This window comes from Mesoplodon bidens (genome assembly GCF_964165515.1).
Source record: "Mesoplodon bidens genome assembly, chromosome: 1".
Classification (NCBI taxonomy): domain Eukaryota; kingdom Metazoa; phylum Chordata; class Mammalia; order Artiodactyla; family Ziphiidae; genus Mesoplodon; species Mesoplodon bidens.
Window position 1 is genome coordinate 67,027,692 of NC_138176.1, and position 25,328 is coordinate 67,053,019.

Sequence of the window (25,328 nt, forward strand, 5' to 3'; positions counted from 1 at the left end):
GTATGGTTATAATGTCAAACAATAAATGCTTGATTGGTGATTTGATTTTCATTGGCGAGCCAAAGTTAGAACTTTTCCGGGTTTGATATGAGCAGATGAATTTCTTTCAACAGATCAAAACTTGCCCCAGCACCTTCCCTTACTTAGTTGCTCAGCTATAAGGTGTATGACAGATGAAATGTATATCCAATTCATCAAGCAAACCTTTAACCGTCAAGGGCTAAAACCATGGGACCATTTCTAGTTCACAGTATTCATTGTTGTGTGCCTGACAGGGACCATATAAAACTCTTCACCACAGGTGATTATTGGTAAATGATGCAATGTTAGATTTAAATAGGGGCTCTTTTCAAATTTGTCAAAATTGGTTTGTTTGTTTAGTACAAAGGTATCATCAATCATCAGATTCCAAACCAATTCAGACTTGTCTATCTTCAAATTTGCAACACCCAGGAAGAAGGCAGTTTTAGGATATATACTTATTGTGGACCTCATATATACATTTCTTGGTCATATATACATTGACCTTAATAAAATAGCTAATGTTCTGTGGATTTTCCTTTTTCTTAAGCATGCTGAAAAATTGCATTTCTGAGTGCTTTTTTACATTTACAAATGCTTGTTTCAGTCTAGGACATTTAATTTCTGCTGTACTCAGAAGAAACTTTTATAAGCTTATCTTTGGTAAATAATTTTAAAACTCAAGTCATTTTTGCACCTAACACATTTCACATCAGCGTTGTTGAATCTATTGTCATTCAAAAATAAGACCAGTTTAAGTTTAGTTTTTTATTTAGGTTTTAAAATTGGTTTTGATGCAACTACTGCATGTACCAGTCATAGTACTTAGTATGTTTTGCTTATTAAGTGACACTTTGATTTGTATGTGCTGACATAGAGCCTTTTGTTTGCATATTAAGTATGTAGAAATTATTTTCATTTGCAGAGGAGAAATACATTTTTCCATATTTTTCTTGAAACATGAGGTTTTATTCGTCCATCTTTAATGTTCCCTCTTCAGATAAGGACACAGGTAAAAAAGTATTTCATTTTCCTCTTGAATGTTCTATAAAAACAGAAGTAGTATAATGATGAATTGCAACAGACATAGTGCTCAGTGTTTGAAATACAAAGGGGAACAGTGGGGATTGTGACTGGGATTGGAAGGGAGAAAATGAATGTTGGTTCCAGGAGACTGCTGCCACTTCACAGGTAACCTGAACTTTTAAAGAAAGATAGTAGGCCCGATTCTTACATACGATCTCTAATTTGTGAGGGTTGAAAATTAATCATTTTAACTTTGTGCTTGTGAAACTAAACACCTGTTTTGTAATTAGATTGTGACTTCCATTATGAATAATTATGGGACACATCAAAGTTTTCATTTGACTCTCAAATTTTGCTGTTGAATACAAATATCCAATGACTCATTACATGAAACATTATTTGAAGGAATATGTAAACGTTTGGATAAAAAGAAATGATGGTTACATTTTTTCAGATCAAACTAATTTTTCATGTAGTATTTCAATTTAAGATGTATGGACTATGCTTATTGTAAATTGTGAATAAAGATTAGACAAACAAAATCTGTAAATGACTTATTTCAGTGATAGAGGTTACTTTGATTGGCCTTTACTCTTGAAGATGATTTTGCAGACCATCATTTTCAAAACATTCTTGTCTGTGATTAGAATTGAGGCTGCTGAAACGGTTTCATGAGAAACACATTCCAGACTCAATAATTTTATAATATACTCCAGAATCTGCTGTGGGATTTTATAGAGTTGTCCCATGGTTTTCTTTTCTATTATCAAATGCTTGGTGTGTACAAACAACATGCATGACACAGTGCTCATTCTGTGGGGATATAGAGGTTGGAGTTGTAATATAATAGAGAGCAGAGATGTACACATACATAATACACAATAAAGCAGATTGTTAATTTTATAATATGAAACATGTGTGATGCTTAGAAGGGTTAGTACCAAGAGAAGAGGGGGTGGGGACAAAGAAATACTGATAATATATATAGTCTTTGTAAGCTCTCCATTTCTTTATCTGGAAGCCAGATCTTTGATTTGACTGATTTAACTAATATTTGTCAAAAATGTATTTAAAATGGTTCTTCTTAATTTACAATAAAATAATGTTTAATGTTGTCCTCTCTTAAGCTCATAGCTTCTTCTGGCAGAGACCTATTTAATCTTAACATTTTCACCTAAAATGCCATTACCAACATGGAAATATCCTTCCCAACCAAGATAGATTTAATCAAGCTCTCTTCATTCTCAAAGCAATTTGTACATGTCTTTATTCATAGTAAAATACTGCAATTGAACCTTTATGCACATGTCTTCTTCAACAGAATATAAGATATATGTGGGTCAGCATATTCTTGGGAATTTTATCCCCAGTGCCAAGCATAGTTAATGTCCGTGGGATGAATAAGTGAACAAATGAATTGGCAAAAGCAGCGAGATTCAAAGATGTGTTCTCCATTACCATTTTTTTTACTTCACTTCCTGTTGGGATAAATTAGCTGGTGATAGACTAATGAGGTGTTCTTTAAATAAGATAGCTATCACAGATACTTCTAGATTTGCATGCCAAATGTCTTGACCGTCATATACAGAAATCTACAAAATGATGGAAATGATTGTCCTTTTATGTCAAATATGTCTATGTTATATGTATTCAATTTATATTTGTTTTCTAAAAGATGTTTATTAGAGATTTATATATATATAAATACTGTGTAAAATTATGTGGAGCAGAACTTCAATAAAAATGGTGGTGTAAGGACCTCCAAAAACTGTCTTCTCTGTAAAATGAGAGAGAATACGGGTGTAAAGTTATAAGAATCAGCTTCTCAGAACACAGGAAATTAACTAAAGGCTTGCAGTTATTCAGGAAATATGTATTCAAGACAAACGGCTGAATCTCAGTAAAAACAGTGTGCCTGTGACACCTTAATTTTCCCAGTCCCTTTCCTCTCTTCTCAGCTCCAGGATAGTTTTAAAAATCAAGAAACTGCAATCACTGTGAAAATCACCAGTTTGAAGCCAAAAAAGGGGGAAAAATTGTTACAGCTCCTTCACAGTCCCATTCCCATAGAACTGACATTATTAAACTGATCTGGTAGTTCCCTGGAAGTCCCCACTTGCAAGGCTGTCTTTATTTAACATTACTGAGAGTTTACCAAATACAAATAACCTTTTTCAAAGGGGCATTTGTCTAAAATAATCAGAGACAATTGTTGAACATCATAGCTGCCTGCACAATAGACAAGAGTTGGGACTGATAGGTTAATCAAGAAGTTTAAGAGGAATATCTTGGAAAGGAGAAATTTATAGAGGACTTTGAAAAGCTCTGTTATAATCCTGAGATTTGAAAAGGGCACTTGCGTGTATAGGAATATGGGTATGAGGCTGTATTCATGCTCAGAAAAGATGAAAGAAAACAATAAATTCTCAGCTTTGCCTAATTTTGAGGCTGTGCAACAGAAAGTTATAGCTAAGGTGGAATTATTAAATCTATGACTTAGTATTAAATTATTGCCCTAACATGCATACTGAACTCCTTGTGAAAGACTGGGAAATGTATTGGTTCCAAACATTTAAGGCAATCTCCGTCATATCATAAGCTGACCATTAAACTAAATGGGTAGATACTACAGTGGTCACAAACAAACAAACAAAAATACATACTTCATAGAAATATTTCAGAAAAGTCACTAAACAAACTAAAAACAACTACAAACAACAATAATGGCAAATCCTAGGAATAGTGGAGTAGCTGATTTCCAGAATTTCCAGATTATATTATTTAAAATGCCTAGATTTCAACACAAAACCTATAAGGAATACAAAGAAGCAACAGTGTATGGAGCAGGTATTTTATTCTTTTTGATGTGATGGTAAATGGGATTGTTTCCTTAATTTATCTTTCTGATCTTTTGTTGTTATTGTATAGAAATGCAGGAGATTTCTGTGTATTAATTTTGTATCCTGCAACTTTACTGAATCTGTTGATGAGCTCTAGTAGTTTTCTGGTAGCATCTTTAAGATTTCCTATGTATAGTATCATGTCATCTGCAAACAGTGATAGCTTTATTTCTTTTGCAATTTGGATTGCTTTTATTTCTTTTTCTTCCCTTATTGTTGTGGCTAGGACTTCCAGAACTATGTTGAAAAAAGTAGTGACAATGGATAACTTTGTCTTGGTCCTGATCTTAGAGGGAAGGACCATACACAAAGGGAACGTGACAACAGAAACCATATCTTGGAAAGCTCTAATATTAGACTTACTAGAAAAATACTTCCAGATATTTTAAATACAGCCAAAAACCTAAGGAAAACTATGTCTATAGAACTAAAGAAAAGTATAAAAACGATGTCTTACAGAATGAAGAATAGTAACAAAAAAGGTATACAATTTTAAAAAGAACTACATAGAAATTCTGTAGCTGAAAAGTACATTAATTGAAAAGAAAAAAAATTCACTGGAGAGTTTCAACATATTTGAGCAAGCAGAAAAAGATGAACATTCCTGAATAAAGGTTAATTGAGATTATCCAGTCTGAGGAAGAGAAATAAATAAATAAATAAATAAATAAATAATGAACAGAGCTTCAGATACTTGTGAGACATATTCAAGAGTATCAATATACACTTGCATATGAATTATCAGCATAATGGCAGTCCAAGAAAGAAAATAGAGAATGAAAGGGACAGTAAGAATATTTGAAAAAAAATGGCCAAAAAATGTCCTAATATGAAGGAAATAAGTTTACACATCCAAGAAGCATAACGAGCCCCAAGTTCGATAAGCTCAAAGAGATTCACGCCTGAGCACATTATAATCATTAAAAAAGCCAAAGGCAACATATGAGAGAGAGAGAGAGAGAGAGAGAGATGAGGCATGAAGAAATCCTCTATAATGTTAAGACTGACTTTATATCACAAGACGTGGGGGCCAGAAGGTATGGGAGGACACATTCAAACTGCTGAAATATAAAATAGAGTATCAACCAATAATTTCCACTGTAACAAAGCTATCCTTTAAAAATTAAGAGGACATCAAGGCATTCCAGATAAACAAAAACTGGAAGAATTTATCACTAGTAGACTGCTGCCCTACAAGAAATACTGAAGTGAGTCCTGCAGGCTGAAATGAAATAATACTAGAGAGTAACTTCAATTCAGGGGAAGAAATAAAATATGCCATTAATCTTAACTATATAGATAAATATAAAAGGTAGTATATATTTTTTATATCTCTTTTTCCCCTCTCTGTATTTAAACATATCTGCATAAGGCAACAGTTATAAATCTGAGTTGATGGGCAGACAATGCAAAAAGACATAATTTGTATGACAATAATAGTATAGAAAAAGAAAGGATGTATGCGTTGATATATGATGTTTGTGTTTCTCTTTCTGACTTACTTCACCCTTTATGACAGTCTCTAGGTCCATCCACGTCTCTACAAATGACCCAACTTTGTTCCTTTTTTATGACTGAATAATATTCCATTGTATATATGTACCACATCTTCTTTATCCATTTCTCTGTTGATGGACATTTAGGATGTTTCTTTATCCTGGCTATTGTAAATAGTGTTACAATGAATACAAAGCAGAAATAGACCCACAGACGTAGAGAACAAATGTACAGATACCAAGGGGGAAAGGTGGGGTGGGATGAATTGGGAGATTGGGATTGACATATATACATTATTGATACTATTTTTAAAATAGACAACTAATGAGAACCTACTGCATAGCACAGGGAACTCTACTCAGTGCTCTGTGGTGACCTAAATGGGAAGGATATCCAAAAAAGAGGAGATATATGTATATGTATAGCTGATTCACTTTGCTGTACAGTAGAAAATAACACAACACTGTAAAGCAACTGTACTCCAATAAATTTTTTTTAAAACAAGGAAGGATAGAGATAGACAAGGACAAATTTTTAAATATTATTATAATTAAGTTGATTTTAATCCAAAATAGTGTTATAAATTAAGATAATAAAAGATTACCCCCAGGGAAACCACTGAGAAAATAAAAATATATGTGTATATATATTTTCATTATATATATATATATGAAATAAAAACACAAGACAATTAAAATGTGATACTATAAAATATCTATTCAACATAAGACAATAATGAAGAAACAAACTGTAGTAAGAGAAACAAAATCATATAGCATGTTGGAAACAAATGGAAAATGGCAGACATCCTAACATGTAGGAGTTACATTAAATTAAAATTAAGTAAATGCTCCAATTATCTAGTTAAAATTTAGAACTTGCAAGAATAGAAAAAAATATATAAAACTATACACTATCTCCAAAGCTATACTTTATATTCAATGATACAAATAGGTTGAAATAAAAATGTGAAAAAAGATAAATCAACTGAATAATAAAGAGAACTTAGGTGGCTGTACTAATATCAGATAAACTATACTTTAAGCCAAAAATTATTACTAAAGACAGAGAATGATACAGTTGACCCTTGAACAACACGAGTTTGAAAAGTGAGAGTCCACTTATACACAATTTTTTTTTCAATAAATGCATTGGAAACATTTTTGAAGATTTGTTACAATTTGAAAAAAAAAAAAAACCTCAGAGGTGAACCATGCAACCCAGAAATATTTTAAAAATAAGATAAAGTTAAGTAGGTCATAAGCACACAAAATATATTTAGACACTAGTCTACTTTATAATTTACTACCATCATATATACACAAATCTATTATAAAAAGTTAAATTTTATAAAAATTTACACACTCAAACACTATAGACACTACTTGGTATCATTTGCAGTTGAGAGAAGTGTAAACAAATGTAAAGATGCTGTAGTAAATTATAACTGCATAAAATTAACCGTAGTACATACTGTACTACAGTAATAATTGTATAGTCAATTTCTGTTGCTATTGCAGTGAGCTGGAGAGTTGCAAGTATCCACTTAAAATGCTGTGTGATGCTAATCATCTCTGTATGAGCAGTTTGTCTCTCCAGTAAATTGCGTATCACAGTAAAAAGTGATCTCTCGTTGTTCTCACATATGTTTTGTGTTTCACGCAATATACGGTAAACTTTGAATAACACCATGGGGCCCACGTGAAGTGCTGCTATCGATGTTGGAATTTTTCCCTAGAAGCAGAGAAAACTCATGACATTACAAAAAAAAAAAAAACAATTGAATTGCTTGATATGTACAGTAGATTGAGGTCTGCAGCTGCTGTTGCCCACCATTTAAAGTTAAATGAATCCAACATAGAGACCATTGGAAAAAAGAAAAGGAAAATTTGTGAAGTTGTCATTGCAGCTACACCAGCTGGCATGAAAACCTTGCACTTTTTGTGAAATACTTTTTTATCTCTTATTGGAAATACAACTTTTATGTGGGTGCAGGATTGTTATAAGAAGACAAATCTATAGACTCTAATATGGTTTGAAAAAAAGCAAAGTCATTATATAACAACCTAAAGCAAAAAGAAGATGTAGGATCTAAAGTTGGAGAATTGAATGCCAGAAAAGGATGGTTTGATAATTTTAGAAAGAAGTTTGGCTTTAAAAATGTCACAATAATAGGAGAAACAGATTCTGCCTACCAAGAGGCAGCAAATTCCCAGATGCCATTAAGTAATTATTGAGGAGAAAATATATCTGCCCAAACAACTTTTTAATGCCGATGAAAGTGCATTATTTTGTGAAAAAAAAATGCCACCAAGGAAATGTATTAGTAAGGAAGAGAGGTGAGCACCAGGATTTAAGGCAGGCAGGGATAGGCTAACTCTACTGTTTTGTGCAGATGAATTTGGGTTTATGATCAGTACTTCCCTTATCCATAAAGCTGATAACCCCCAGCCTTGAAGGAAGAAATAAACACCAGCTGCCAGTCTTTTGTTTGTACAACAGGAAGAACAAGACAAGGAAGACTTGTTCTCTGGATTGGTTCCATTGATACTTTGTCCCTGAAGTCAGGAAGTACCTTGCCAATAAGGGACTACCTTTTAAAGTTCTTTTAATATTGGACAATGTCCTTGGCTACCCACAGCCTCACGAGTTCAACAGTGAAGCTGTCAAAGTGGTCTTCTTGATCCCAAACACAACATCTCTAATTCAGCCTCCAGATCATGGGATCATAAGAACATTTAAGTTTTATTATACACAGTACTCTATGGAAAGAATTGTCAATGGTATGGAAGAGAACCCTGATAGAGAGAACATCATGAAGATCTAGAAGGATTACACCATTGAAGATACCATTGTTGATATAGAAAAAGCCATGAAAGCTATTAGGCTAGAAACAAATCCGTGCTAGAGGAAACTATGTCCAGATGTTGTGCGTGACTTCACAGGATTTGTGGCCAAGCCAATCAAGGAAAACATGAAAGAGGTTGTAAATATGGTAAAGAAAGTTGTGGGTAAAAGATTTCAAGATATAGATTTTGAAGAAATTCAAGAGCTAATAGGCACCACACCAGAGGAGTTAACAGAAGACAACTTGAGGGATATGAGTGCTTCTGGACCAGTGCCAGATGTTAAAGAATAAGTTGTAGATGAAGCAGTGCTAGAAAACAAATTAAAATTAGACAATCTGGCAGACGGGTTCTTATTATTCAGGATAACATTTGACTTCTTTTACGACCTGAACCCTTCTATGATACAGGCACTGAAACTAAATCAAATGGTGGAAGAATAATTGGTACTATATAGAAATATTTTCAGATAAATGAAAATGCAAAAAACAAAAACAGTCAGACAGAAATTACACTGTATGTCCATAAAATTTCATCAAGTGTGCCTGCCTCTCCTGCATCCCCTTCCACCTCCTCCATTTCTTCTGCCTCTGCCACTCCTGAGGGAACAAGTCTAACCACTCATCTTCCTCCTCCTCTTTAGTCTACTCAACATGAAGACAAGGATGAATGATGGTGATCAACTTCCACTTAATGAATAGTAAGTAATCATTATGATGTACAGTAAATAAACTTATCTGTTGTGTATGTGTGTGTCTTCATGTGAAAATCTAATAACTGTACAACAAAACTGTATGAGTCATCTTTTGTTATCATAATTATCATTGCCTAAGTATTCATTGTGTAGGACATCATGTGAAGAATTGTACTGAAGTGGATAATCTATCCTTTCATTGGTATAAGGTGAATGATATTTAATAGAAAATTATTGTGTTAGTTTTCTTACTGTCTTATAACTTTACTTGCAAAGAATTACATTATTGAACAGTATTTTGCTCTCTCTCATAATTGGAGAAACTGCATATCAGCTTATCAGCTTATATTAAAGGTAATTTTTTTAATGTAACAATGTTTCCAATACTCTATTATGAACATGACTGTAATACTGTATGATCATGAACAAGACAAGGTTGTCTAGTCTCCGCACTTTTATTCAGCACTGTATTGGACAATCTAGCTTTAGTTCATATGCAAGAAAAATAAATAAAAGACATACAGATAGCAAGAGAAGAAGCAAAACTATCTCTATTTGAAGATGTCATTAGCTTATAAATAGAAACTACTGAAGAATACACCAAAAAGTCCACTAGTGCTCAAGTCCACAAGTTCAGCAAGTTTGCAGAATTCAAGGCCAATACATAAAAATCAATTGTATTTCTCTACACTAACAATGAGCAGCATGGGAATGAATTCAGATGCTATTTAAAATAGCATCAAAATTAATAAAATATTTAATAGCCAGGACATGGAAGCAACCTAAGTCTCCATCAGCAGATGAATGAATAAAGAAGATGTGGCACACATATACAATGGAATATTACTCAGCCATGAAAAGGAACAAAACTGAGTTATTTGTAATGAGGTGGATGGATTTAGAGACTGTCATACAGAGTGAATTAAACCAGAAAGAGAAAAAGAAATACCATAGGCTAACACATATATATGGAATCTAAGAAAAAAAAAAGTCATGAAGAACCTAGGGGCAAGACAGGAATAAAGACACAGACCTGCTAGAGAATAGACTTGAGGTTATGGGGAGGGAGATGGATAAGCTGTGACAAAGTGAGAGAGTGGCATGGACATATATACACTACCAAATGTAAAATAGATAGCTAGTGGGAGGCAGCCACATAGCACAGGGAGATCAGCTCAGTGTTTTGTGACCACCTAGAAAGGTGGGATAGGGAGGGTGGGAGGGAGGGAGACGCAAGAAGGAAGAGATATGGGAACATATGTATATATACAACTGATTCACTTTGTTATAAAGCAGAAACTAACACACCATTACAAAGCAATTATACTCTAATAAAGATGTTCAAATAATAATAATTTTAAAAATAATAAAATATTGAGAAAGAAATTTAATAAGATTTGGACACTGAAAGTCACAAAAAATTTTTGAGAGAAATTAAAGATGTAAATAAATGGAGAAATATTCCATACTCTTGGATTGGAAGACTCAGTATTGTTAAGATAGTAAAATTCACCAAATAGATCTACAAATTCAACAAAATCCCTATTAAAATCCCATATGCATTTTAGTTGTAGAAGTTGACAAGCTGATCATAAAACTGATGTGAAACGCAAGGGACCAGAGTACTCAAAACATGCTTAAAGAAGAACAAAGTTGGAGAACTCACACTTCTTGATTTCAAAACTTACTACAAAGGTACAGTAATTAAGACCATGTGGTACTGGCATAAGGATAAAGATAGAGATCAATGGACTTGAATTAAGAGTCTGTAAATAAACCCAAATATCTATGGTCAAGTAATTCTTGTTCAGGGTGCCAAGAAAATGCAACGTGGAAAGAATAGGATTTTCAGCAAATATTCATATGCAAAATAATATAATTCTACCTCTATAACACATCATATACAAAAAACAACTCTAATCAAAGATCTAAATGTAAGAATGTAAGAGCTCAAATTAAAAATATATATATATTTTTTTGGAAGAAAATATAGGGGTAAATCTTGTGAACTTGGATTAGGAAATTTCTAAACATATAAAACAAAGTGACAAAAGAAAAATTTGTATAAGTTGAACTTCACCAAAGCAAGAAAACTTTTGTTTGAAAAATGAAACTCACAGAATGGGAGAAAACACTTGGAAATCATATACCTGAAAAGGAATTTATATCCAGAACATATATATTTTTTAATATTCTTACAGTTCGATAATAAATAAACTATTCAATTAAATGATGGATTTGGGTAGACATTTCACAAAGAAGAAATGCAAAAGGCCAAGAAGTACATGAAGATATGCTAGTCACCATTAGTCACTAAAAAATGCAAATCAAAACCACAAAGAGATATCATTTCATACCCACTAGGATGGCTATAATCAAAAAGTCAGACAATAACAAGTCTTGGTGGAGATGTGGATAAATTGGAACCCTCATACACTGTGGATTAGACTATGAAATAGTGAAGCAACTTGGAAAACAGTTTCACAGTTCTTCAAAATGTTAAATATAAAATTGCAACATGACTTGCCATTTCCACTCCTAGGTATGTACCCAAGAGGAATGAAAATGTATATCTACACACAAACACACATTAATGTCCATAGCAGCATTGCTCATGATAGATAAAATGTGGAAACTTGAGTTATTTGATGAGCTCCAAATGCTTATCAACTTTTTAACAGATAGGCAACATATAGCATATCTACACAATTGAATATTATTTGGCCATAGAAAGGAATGAAATGCTGATTCATGGTACAACATGGATGAACCTTGAAAACATTAAATTAGAGAAGCCAAAGACATAAATCCACATATTGTGATTCCATTCACATGAAGTGTCCAGAATAGACAAATCTACAGATACAGACTGTACATTAGTGGTCAACACAAGGTGTAGGGAGAGAGGATTTGAGCCTGACTGCTGATGACATGGGGTGTCTTTTAAGGTTATAAAAATGTTCTGTAATCATATAGTGGTAGTGGTTGAAATAACTTTGTGAATATAATAAAACCAGTGAATTGTACGCTTAAAAGGATGAATATTACAACTTAAAAAAAGTAAAATATATTTGAATTTTTAAAATGCTTGGAGCCTACAATGCTGAATAACTCATCTCCAAAATCTAGGTTTTCTGAAAGCATGTACACAAAATATGAAAAGATGCAGATACCTTGCATCATGGGTAAAATGCTGATATTGGGCTAAATGTGGTGTTATCTCGCATTTGGTCTTCACAGTAATGAATATTTGTTGCTATCTATGTTCCAGGATGATCCTTAAGTATCAGCACGTTTTCATCTAAATCCTCATACAATTCTGTGAAGGTTTATGAAAGCTATGAAGTTATAAATGGACAAACAAAAGCTTTAGTGATTAAAACATTAGTCCAAACCTATTAAGGTGTAGCCAGATTTGGATTGAGATATGTCTGACTCCATAGTCAATAGTATTCCACTGAGGTATAACTTTTTATTAATTATAGATAAATTAATTGATTGATAAGTTATATCATCTACTCAATAAGTATTTTTCTTAGTTTCTACCATGGTTTTTTTTTTTCTCTGTTGAGGCTGACATGAATTTTATTTTATTTATTTTTTATACAGCATGTTCTTATTAGTTATCCATTTTATACATATTAGTGTATATATGTCAATCCCAAACAACCATGGGTTAATTTTAACAACAGTAAAATATCAGGAAATAATCAATGCTTTCATGGAGATAGCATTTATGTGGGGATGGGTAAACAACAAGGAAGCAAATTAATTATGGTGAAAACTTTGAGAAAATAAATATATAGATAGGAAAATTATAGATAGATAGATAGATAGATAGATAAAGGGAACATGATAATGGGAGATTGAGTAGTCAGAGGAGAAAGTGATCTGTAAGCTGAAACTTGAATAATGAAATAAACCAGCTCTACAAAAGCATAGAGGAAGAGAATCTCATGCATTGGGAACAGCTACTACAGAAGACTTTAGGCAAGAATGTGCTTGGACAGGAAGAAAGAAAATATTCCTAGAATATAATGATACAGGTGGAATGGCAGGATTTAAAGTCTGAGAGCCAGGCAGGGACCAAAATATAGAAGGCTTGGTAGACCTGAATAATGGTTTGGGAGAGGAAAGAAATGACAGTCATGATGGTATTGATGACAGTGATCTTGATGATGATGATGTTGATGACGATGATAACTCTACCAAAAAGAAACAAGATCAATGTATACACCTGATATGTGCCAACATTTTGCTAATATTTGATATACATTGTTCTCACTTATCATTCTTAAAAAAAATGGTGAAATGAAAATCATCTCCATTTTACACAAGAGAAACCAAGGCTCAGAAATGTTAGCTAACTCTCTCAAGAAAACACGGCTAAATGAATGCTAGAGAAAGTGTTCAACCTATGTGATTACTTTGCCACAATTGATAGCCCCAGCTGCCTTCCAAGAGAAAATTCTGTGGCAGAACACTATGTACCTTTATTATTCAGCAATGTTTTTTAGTTGAATGAATTAAACAGAAGTTTATTTTGCCCACCAAATGTTTCTTCCGTGTGTTCTACTCTCACTGTGGATGGTAATTATTCTTAAAAGGTATAAAGTTCATTATTTATATCTCTGGGACTCCAAGGATCCCAGTGTCATGATTTCACAAAGAAAACTCACCTTTAGAGTTATCATTCTGGGTTGCCACCTTTGAGGATATTTTCAGTGTGTACCTTATGTTTTAGGGACAAAATATTCCAATCTCACTGCAAAAACCATCTTGCATGACTCATAGGCTGTGTCAGGTTTAGGCTGTCAGTTATTAAGCAAGTTGTTCTAAATAGGCACGCAAGATCTTGTTATTCTGACACACAGTTACAGAAAAGAGCTGGCAGCCTCATGAGTATAAAATGAAATGTCAAAGAGTCCGGGGATACGTCATTGTCCAAGAAAAGCCATCAGCAACTGCCTAGGAAAACATCAGATTTACATTTACTCTACCAAGTATTAAACAGTATTGACAAGTGAAATGTTTTTTGTGTTCTTACCTCTGGGAGAATTTTAAGAAAGACAAATGATTCCTTTTCTGTGACTGCTTTTAAGAGGTTCAAATATGGGTCAGAGTGGTGAGAAAAAGCTGCAGAGATGATGTGAAAGAAGATTCTACCCCTTCACAGAAACATGTCCCATCTGAGAGTGGTTGTGAAGGTGTGAGAACAAGAGAAATACTTATTTTTCCTGTCCTCACATAAAGCTTGAGCCCTGCTAATTATTGCTGGGAAACTGAGGCTAAGTAGCAGGGAGTTTGCCCAAAGCATCATTGCTAGATAGCAGCAGAACCAGGATTTTAACGTAGGAAGCCTGCCCCTCGAACAGGCAGAAACATTATCCATGTGAGAAAGAAACCATACGTATCTCTTCAGGTGTTGGGCGGTGGGGGGGGAGATTATCCTAGTCATACTAATTGGCCAGATTGACTGCACAATCAAATGCCTTCCCAAGACCCTGAAGCATAATTGTGAACATCTCTGTATGTTATATGTCATCTATCTATCTACCTACCTATCTATCTATCCTCTTCTACTCAGAGTGTTTTGAAATATTTTAACATTTATCCCATGGTACAAAAATTATTAGTAGACATATTTATCTGCACACCTCACCCTCGTCTCCAACTAGAATACTACCTCAGAAAATGCAGAATTCTATTTTACATCTTCCATCTCTAGTAAAAAGCCTGACAAGTAGTAAATAAGTGAATGAGTAAATAAATTAGTAACTCAAGCAGGAAGTAATCCAGCAAACAATACTTCAGATGCTTTTGCCAACCTTTGCAATAGAGTTATGGCTTGGACACTTATTTCAATTTCTCGAGATAAAATTATTCAATCTTTCACTTGCTCCAGATGAAAAGGCCAATTTAACATCATTCATCTTCCAGGTAAGTTCTGAAGTATATTTTGAGTTTTGTGATGTATGGTAAAATTTTCAGCATAGTAAGATAGAGAAGTAACTGCCTCTTTCCCAGAGTTTCAAAATAGCGTATTATAGGGTTGAAAAGGATAGATGGGGTGTATACAGTCTTGTTTGTCCTACAATGAACTAGTCTCTATATTTATTTATTTATTTTGGAAATACTGCAGTTTATCTCTGTGTGTGTCCACATATCAGCCAAGCAACCAGGCAAGGGTTTTCAGGAGGATCTTTGCTGGAGGCAGCCAATATGGTGGTGGATTAGCCTTTAACTGATTGTCTGATGGGCCAGAATGTGTGAGAGAGACACACTAAATAAGGAGTTCAAGTCTCAGTGTTGAAATAAAATCATTTTGTGCCTGGGCAAAGGATTAAGAAAACAGGGTCTGTGTTTCTTCTGTTAACAAGAGTTCTAGTTCCATTGTTATCCCTGGATGGCCTCTAGCTTCCCAGTAACATCTGGTCAATTAGCTTACTGCAGCCCTACTGAGTTCCTAATAGGTTATCGAATGGAAGGTTAGCAGAGAGGAGTGGTAATTATATTAGATAAACATATGAAGCCAAGCTCTGTACCTATCAATCATATATTCTGAAGTATACTCATAGCTCCTAAAATTCAGATCCAGTTAACATATATTGAGTATCAACTCTATTTCAGGCACCAGCTTCGGCTGTCTAGATAATTTATTTAATCTTTACCTGAAACACAAATACTATTGTTTCTATTTTACAGATGCAGAAGTTGGGATTCAGAGAATTAAGTGGCCAAAACAGTATAATTCAGTTTTCAGGACATTTATTCTATTGGTCTTTCTATTAGGCCAAAGGTGATTAGTACCAGTTAATAGCTATGATTTCTGTACTGATAATCATGCCATTTTAAAGTCTATTATAATCAAATATCAAAGGTGAATTTTTGACCATGGGTCAATAGATGAGCAGCATATATCTGTATGTGAAAGAGAAGTAAGAATAAGGAGTTTAATTACGATCCTGGTTATCATATCTCATAAATAGCCCTCAGATTCTTTCAGAACTCTTTTTATGTATTTTCAGCACCCTGGTTCAAGCCACAGCTATCCCTTATTGAGCCTACTTCACTAGCTTTCTAATGAGGTTGCCCATTTCTGCTTTCCTGACTACTCCAATTCACTTTCTCTTCTGAAAATGGCATTCCAATCATTTCATTGTCAAATGAATTAATGAATGAATCAATGAATATTTAATATGCCCTCCCCCCAAATCCTTTCTTAACTTTCTAACCTTACCAGAAGCCATTCCCCTGTGCCCTTTCGTTGGCATCTCAAAGAAGAAGATGTCCAAAACAGGACTCTTAACAAATGTTCCAATCATTTAATGCTCCATAATAAACCATATCAAAAGTCAATGGCTTAGGTCTTCTCTGGTGGCGCAGTGGTTGAGAGTCCGCCTGCCAATGCAGGGGACACAGGTTCGTGCCCTGGTCCGGGAAGATCCCACATGCCATGGAGCAGCTGGGCCTGTGAGCCATGGCCGCTGAGCCTGCGAATCTGGAGCCTGTGCTCTGCAACGGGAGAGGCCACAGCAGTGAGAGGCCCGCATACCACACACACACAAAAAAAAGTCAATGGCTTAAAACAATCACAACATTTATTTTGCTCACAAATATGCATTTGGAGAGGGCTTGCCAGGTTCAGCTTGTCTCTGCTCCACTTCGTATCTGCTGAGTGAGCACAAAGTCATCTGACGTTTACTCACTCACATGTGGAGTGGTTGATGGATGTAAACTGAGACATTAGCTCTAACTGTCAGGCAAAACACCTATAAGTGACTTCTACATGTGGACTGAGCTTCCTCACAACATGGTAGCTGGGTTCTAAGGGTGAATGTCTCAAGAAAAAGAGTACTAAGGACAAGCTATACTCCTATTCATGTTCTAGCCTTTAAACTCAGATATTCTACCTGCTGAGACAAACATAAATCCATGCATAATTTCAAAGGAAGGAAAAACAGACTTCAGTTTTTGAAGGGGGAGAATTCTATCATTCTAGAAGAACATGTAGAACTAGAAGTATCACTGTGACCCTTTCAGTGGACAGACATAAGTTGTATATGTGTATGTATCTATCTCTATCACTATTTCCCTATATATATATACATAGATAAATATTTGTGTGTGTGGACATGTCATAAATGAGATTTATATATGAGTGTGCATATATATATATATATATATATATATATATATATATATATATATATATATATATGATATACCTGTATAATAGATGCCTATATAGATCTTTGAGATACCTGCACATTCACACATACACATAGACACAAACACACAAAAACACATAGATGTGTGAAGAGGGAGAGATTTACAAATACATTGATATCTATTATCTCTATTATTGAGATCCTTAAATTCATGCATTGACACTAATATTTCCAATCTGATGTTTCCTATCCAGCATCACAGGGCTCACTCTAATTTTTCTTTCCATATTTGTAACTACATTCTCTTACAGTAAAGCTCCCCCTTTCCCTAATATACTAATTTATTTAATCAATTTTCCTCTAGGCAACTAATTTCTTATTGCCATTGCTACTGACTTGCCTGCATGGACTCTTGATTTAACCTGCTAGCTTCTTCCCCTCCCTCAAGGCTTCCCATTTGCAGATAGACTCCTTACCTCATTAATCTGCATGCCATTGGCACCCTCAAGCTCTGAATTCCCATACCACCTTCCTTGGCTACAGTTTTGTTCTTTCTTCTTGGGCTCTTGCTCCTGAGTTGTTGTGTCCGTACAGGTAGATGCCCTTCTCACTCTGTTGGGCTCTGACCGTCCATACCAAGCTTTTAACTCCCTACCTTCTCACCCAACATGGACACGCTCCTTATCCTACTTATACCCCAATGTCCAACAATGGCACTCCTCCACATAGACACTCACATTACCCTACTTGGGTTCTGAAACCCTAAACTGAGCCACACACAGATATGGCTGCCTTCCTCACTCAATTGGCTTGATTCCCCATGACAGCCCATCTCATATAGATACCGTCTTCAGCTTGAGTTTGGACACCCCATACAAAGCGGTTCTTCCAGGTGGATGACTACCATGTTTGACCTTACCTAATGGTTTTAGGACTAAATTGTTTAGGAAGTTGAAGGGAAAGGTTTATCAGTTGAGTCCTCTGGAAAGCAGATACTGAAATTAAGTTAAGAGTGTAAAGGATTTATTGTGGAGTAGCACCTAAGTAGGACAGAAGCAAACTTGTTCCCAGACCATCTGGCAGGGAAAGTCAGATGGGGTCAACTGTGAAATTGTGAGGTATATATATCAGAGCCTCTGCCAGACCAGTGGAGAGTTCTGGAGCAAAGATTGCCCTTCAAATGAATACTCATTGGTCTTGGCCCATCTATGACGAGCTTGCTCCATCATTAAAAGTGTGGCCTAAACTCAAACTCTATGGCACAACTGAAGAGTTATAACTGACAAGTTCCAGAAAACCATAATCAACATAGCCTTTCAACAAGTTCTGTCTTGAAGAGTGTGAGAGGTACATTTCTGCATCTGCCACAGACAGGGTATGAGGGGAGAAAGGGAAGGGATTTCTATTAACTTTAGATATGTGTTAAATATCAATATGAACACATAGAACTCAATCCTGCAACCCATAAAAATTCAGAATTGAGATTATTGATTCTCATATATCATTATCTGTCAACATCACCCCGGGTGTTTGACAAAAATATATATGCACACCATAAATCTAGAACTGGAACCCCTCAGAATGGGTCCCAGGAACCTGCATTTTTAACAAGTAAATCAAGTCATTGAAAACATTTTAAACTCTGCCTGCAGATCCCTCATGCACTCAACGATTTTTTTTTTTTGTAAGTTCATTTTTATCACCATAGTCTGTTGACTGATCTGGCACTTCAGTCCAGCCCATAACTATGGAAACTGTAACTATTGTTTTGCTGAGGGCAACATCTTGTCCTTTTACTGTAAATCTATTTTGCTCAGGGACACGCTTTTATAGGTCAAGATCCTTGCTGTGTTATTGAGAAATGTAGGTTGGATTGTAAAGAGCAATTGTTTCCTGCAAAGTCACAAATTTGGGCCCAGAATGATGGATATTCTCAGGTTATGTGTGCTATAGCATACATTGAAACATAAAATTATCTCAGGAAGATATTTTTATGAATCTGACCTGCCTTGCCAACATGAAGTATTAGGCATTAGGAGCATGTAAAAGAGAAACTATGGGTAAAAAGAAAAAAATGTTTCCGATTATTTGCTCAAATGACACTTCAACCAGCCTATTTTAGCCTTCTTTTTGTCTCCTGGTTTTCTTTGACTTGCTAACCCCTTGTCTCTGAATCTTGACTCTGCATCTCTTCTTAAGTTTTTCCTTCTTAATCTTTGACCTCGACTATATTTTTTAACATGAGGTGGTTACCTCCCCTGTCTATATACATAAATACACAAAATTGTTAAATAGTGACTACACTGTCTCCTAGAGCCCCAGAAGGCATTATGATAACAGAAAACTTTTCCTTCCTTAGGTATGTTACCAGAGGTCTTCTCTCATAAGATCTTTTTATCCCAAATTTTTATTGTTATGTAAAGAAATATCCCAAATGAAATGACATCGTAATTACAATTGCTCATTTTTCTCATGTATTTGCAATTTAGGAAGGGCTTGGAAACAAAAGTTCACCTCTGTTCCTTGCACCATCAGCTTGGACAATCCAAGACTAAGGACTACTCACAAGGCTGGAGGCTGCAATCATATAAAGACCCACTCACCCCCATGTCTAGTTGTTGATGCAGCAGTTAAAATGGAACCGTTGGACAGAACACCTCTGCATGTTGTTTCCTCACAGCATGGTAGCTGTGTTCTATGAATCGTTTTCCCAAAAGACAGGATATGGTAGCTAGCTGTTTCTTAAGGCCTGGGCCTGGAAACTGGCCATTTTCATTGCCAATTATCTATTGATCAAGTCAGAGAGACCAGACTCAAAGGAAGGGGGCATAAAATATACATCTCAGTGAGAAGAATGTCAAAGAGTTTGGGGGTCATTTTTTTAATACTATCATAGGAAACTCTTCATCATTAAGACTTGTCATTGTGAGATTCCCAGCCCTGATCATAAGATGAATCATCTTCAAGTTGTAGTGATGAGTAATAATAGGTAACACTTGAGAAATATGAGACTTCGTAAGGCAAAGGAAAATACAGAGGAGGTGTACTTGACTGTGTCCTACAATGTTGTTATTCTAGAAATAATATCCAGCAGAGGAAGAACTTCCTATTAGGATTTCTCTGGCAATAGAGGGAAAAAAAAGGTTCTTACTCATTAAAGTTTGTAAGGCTTTTCAAAGCACTAGCATGAACAATGGCCTACAAGTTTCTAACAATATCCACCAAAGAAATTGGTATGGCCATTATTATTTATATTATACTAAGGGTAAATTTTGATTTTGTGATATTAGAGGATATGCTCAGTATTGCACAGCTAGAAAGTAGACAGACTGAAGTTTAAATCAATTTTTCCTCAAATCTCATGACAAGGCAAGTTTTGTTAATAAAGAAATTTTGAATTTCAAATTAGGACAGAAGATCTGAACTTGAATTGGTAAATTGAAGCAGGTATATTATGAGGTGATTCCAGTTAAATAGAAAGTATAGGAAGCTTATGGCAAGAAGAAAGGAGCTAAGAAACTTGGTCTCACTGGGGAGGTTAATTTCAATAAGGGAAGGCAGTTGTTCAATGCACGGTATCCAAAGAGCTTGCCAAGATCACACGTAATTTGGTTGGCAAAGACTTTTAATAGCATGGCTCATTCTATTTGGTGGGTTCCAGTAGCAGAGTTAGTGTGGTTGACAAGTCATGTTCCAAGATTGGCATGCATTAGGATGGGAATGCCAAAGAATATGTCCATTCACCAAAGGACATCTTTGAGGATATGGGATTAAGATTCAGTTTCATAAGTGTGAGAAAGACACAATTTACGAAGATAAAATGTCCAATTCAGGTTAATTGAACTTCACAGTATTTTTCTGAGTCTCCAAGAGTGTTTCTTGTCCCTCCCCCCAATATGGGAGTAAGGGATTAAGAGAGACAAACGATTATGTATAAGCTGTAGGATATATTGTACAACACATGTACTGACAAAGCAAAATACTTTATTGGAAAGGGATCCCGAGGTAGAAAGCAGCAGGGTAAGGGAACCCAGGAGAACTGCTCTGACATGTGTCTCGCAGTCTCAGGTTTTATGATAATGGGGTTAGTTTCCAGGTTGTCTCTGGCCAATCATCTTGCTTGTGCCCATATTTGGTCTGAGCCAAGGTCCTTTCTAGTGACACATGCATCTCTCAGCCAAGATGGATTCCAGTGTGAAGGATCCTGGGAGGTTGGCAGGACATTTTATGGGGTGGTGGGTTTCCTCCCTACTTTTGGCTCCTCCCAAATTATCCTGGTTCAGTGGCAGCACCATGCTCCTTATTGGGACTTCTTGTTGAGAGACAACTCATGCAAGTGGTTATCAGCATGCCTGGCTAGGGCAGGCAGTTTTGGTTAATCATCCCTTAACAGAGATCAGAAGTCTCAAATCAGTTTCTCTGGTTGAAATGAAGATATTAGTAGGGTCATTCTCCCTCCCAAGGCTTTAAGAGGTAATCTGTTGCTTTGTCTTTTCCAGATTCTAGAACTGCATGTTTTGTGTTCTTTGGTTCTTGGGCCCTTCCTCCATCTTGTTTCAGTGATCACAATGCCTTTTTCTTCTCTTGTAATAGAATTGTAACCAAAGCTGTTGCCCCATAATCATATCCCTGTCCCTCCCTCAAATAGAAATCAATTACTCTTATCTAAATTTTAGGAGGATGTGGTAAAGAGAAAGAAAAATAACAAGAACTGTTTAGAAAGAACTAGGCCCAAGATGGGGATGATTTGACTTCCAGTAGACCTTGAACCTCAGTGTATACTCATTGTAATGCATTAACATGCTAAATGACAAACCCACCTATGCCATGACAGTTGACAATTGCCAAGACTATAGGAAAAGCCAGTACAAGAACTAAAAAGGAAAGTTGCATCAGTTCCGAGTCCAAACCACACCTGTTCTTGGATAACTCATGAATATTCCTCCCACACTTTCCAAATCCCTCCCTTTTACTTTGACCTGAATGTACATTTGGTGTCTCCACCCAAATTGGTTTGAGAAGTAGATTTGCAAACTAGTTTACTGCTCCTCCATTCTTTGGTCACTGAATTAAGCTTGTGCTGTTCCAGTCTCAGCATTTGTTTCTTTATTGGATATACAAATCCAATTGGAAAAGGAAACTCCCTGGCAGAGACAAGGGGTCTCAGACTGGTCTAGGACACCAGCACAGGTCTAGTAGGCCAATTCCATAACAAAATCTTCTATTTCCTTCTTTTAAAGAAAATTGCAATTAGAATCAAAGCCTCTGGATGATCCATGATAACTTCCCCTTCTCAAGATTCTTCACTTAATCACATCTGCAAATATTCTTTTACCATATAATATTCACAGGTTCCCAAGATTAGGACTCAGACATTTTGGAGGCCATTATTCAGGTTACCAAAGCCATAGTTTCCTGCATTTTAGATAAAGTCATATGGAAGTGGAGCCTGGATTAAAATTCAGATCTTCCCATTGCTTACATTTTTTTTCCCTTACCCACACCTACTCTATTACATTAGTTCTAGGAAATGTACCACTATTCCTAGACATAGGAAACCCTGCTACCTTCAGGATTCTAGAGTGCACAGATCTCCCCAAGAACACAAGATACCAATGATGAATGAAAACAAATTTAATGACAGAAAATAAAGCAAGGATGGATATACGTCTTCCATCATCAATTATACTATAGTGAGAGACAAGTATTTTAAATGTTTCTGCACTATGCCTGTCCAAATCCTACCAGCCAAAGAATATAGAGAAAAAGTGATATGTTATTTCTGGGTCAAGAAAATTAATAAGTGTATATACTTTTATTCTCTCTTTCTCTTCAGCTTGCTTGAAGCACAGACATTCTTTAGTCTAATAAAAAAATCTCTAAAATACAATAAACAAAATTGTACAGCCAATTTACACTTATTGATGAAATTACTTTGGGAGAAAATAGATGGCAGTTTCTACTAAAGTTGAAAAAACTCATGCTCTTTTACTCATCAATTCCATTTATGTTTGCCACTATTAGAAACAGCTCAGTATTATTAGTAATAGCAACTCTGGAAACAACTTAAATATACATCAAAAGTAGAATGCTTAAATAATAGTGACATGGGCTTCCCTGGTGGCGCAGTGGTTGAGAGTCCACCTGCCAATGCAGGGGACACAGGTTCATGTCCTGGTTTGAGAAGATCCAACATGCTGCAGAGCGGCTAGGCCCATGAGCCATGGCCACCTAGCCTGCTCCTCCGGAGCCTGTGCTCTGCAACGGGAGAGGCCACAACAGTGAGTGGCCTGCGTACCACACACACACACAAAATAATAATAATAATAATAATAATAATAATAATAATAATAATAATAATAATAATAAATAGTGACATAGTCATGTATTGAAGCAGTACCCAACCACAAAAATGAAACAAATGAAAAAAAAAAAAAAACTACAAGAAAACAAAATTACTTAGATGAAGCTAACATACATAAACTTGAACAAAACCAACCAGAAATGTGTCTGAGATTTACATAAACTTTAAAAACAGTGAAAGGTGATCAATGGAAGTAGGAGTCAAGATAGTAATCACTGAAGTGACTGAAAGAGAACATGAAAGGGGCTTCTGTGTTACTGGTAACAACCATTTTTAAGTTGGTTATACAATTATGTTTATCTAATGAAAAATTATTAACCTCAAGTTTATTAGTTGCATATTTTTTTAAATTATATTATAATTCAATATTATATTAGCTTGAGCTGCCATAACAAAATACCACAGACTAAATGGTTTAAGCAACAGAAATAAATTTCTCAGAGTTCTGGAGATTGGGAAGTCCAAGATCAACGCATCAGCAAGGCAAGTTTCATTGAGGCTTCTTCTCTTGTCATGTCTTGTAGCAGCTGCCATCTTGCTGTGTGCCCACATGACCTCTTTTTGTGTTTGGGATGGAATGGGAGTAGAGAGGGAGGAAGCAAGCTTTCTGGTGTTTTTCATATAAGGATGCTATCTTATCATGGCAACCACAACTTCATAGAAGCTTCACCATCATGACTGCATGTAAGCCTACTTATCCCACAAATGACCCATATCCAATACAATAACATTGGGTATTAGGGCTTCAACATATGAATTTTGAAGGGACATAAAAGATATTTCAGTCCATAGAAGATACTATGTTATATAAAAACAAACACAAAATAAAAACTGAACAGGAGAGACCTTCAAGATGGCAGAGGAGTAAGATGTGGAGATCACCTTCCTCTGCACAAATACATCAAAAATACATCTACATGTGGAACAACTCCTATAGAACACCTAGTGAAAGCTGGCAGAAGACCTCAGACTTCTCAAAAGGCAAGAAAATCCCCACCTTCTTGGGTAGGGCAAAAGAAAAATAAACGAAAATACATAGACAAAATAATAGGGATGGGACCTGCATGTCTAGGACGGAGCTGTGAAGGAGGAAAACTTTCCACAAACTAGGGAGCCCCTTCACTGTTGGGGATGGGGGTGGGAGAGGGGGAAGCTATAGAGCCATGGAGGAGAGTGTAGTAACAGGGGTACAGAGGGCAAAGGCGAGATATTCCTGCAGAGGATTTGTGCTGACCAGCACTCACCAGCCTGAGACACTTGTCTGCTCATCCGCCAAGGCAGGTGGGGGCTGAGAGCTGAGGCTCAGCCTTGGGGGATCAGATCCCAGGGAGAGGACTGGTGTTGGCTGCATGAAGACAGCCTGAAGGGGGCTAGTGAATCACAGCTAACAAGGAGGGAGCCCCCAAAAAGTCTGGACCTGCCCAGAGAGGCAAGAGACACTCATTTTGGGGTGTGTGAGGAGAGGGGATTCCTGCTCTGTTTGCACACAGAAGGCAGAGCACTGCCTAAGCAAGCTCCAGAGATGGGCGTGAGCCACGGCTATCAGCTCAGACCTCAGAGATGGGCATGAAATGCTAAAGCTGTCACCACTGCCACCAAGAATCCTGTGTGCAAGTGCAGGTCACTACCCACACCCCCTTGGGAGCCAGAACAACATGTCACTGCCAGGTTCCCATGATCCAGGGACAACTTCCTTGGGAGAACACACAGCATGCCTCAGGCTGTTGCAGTATCACACTGGCCTCTGCTTCAGCAGGTTCGCCCTGCATTATAATTATGACTACCACACCCCTCCTCTCCCAGGCCTGA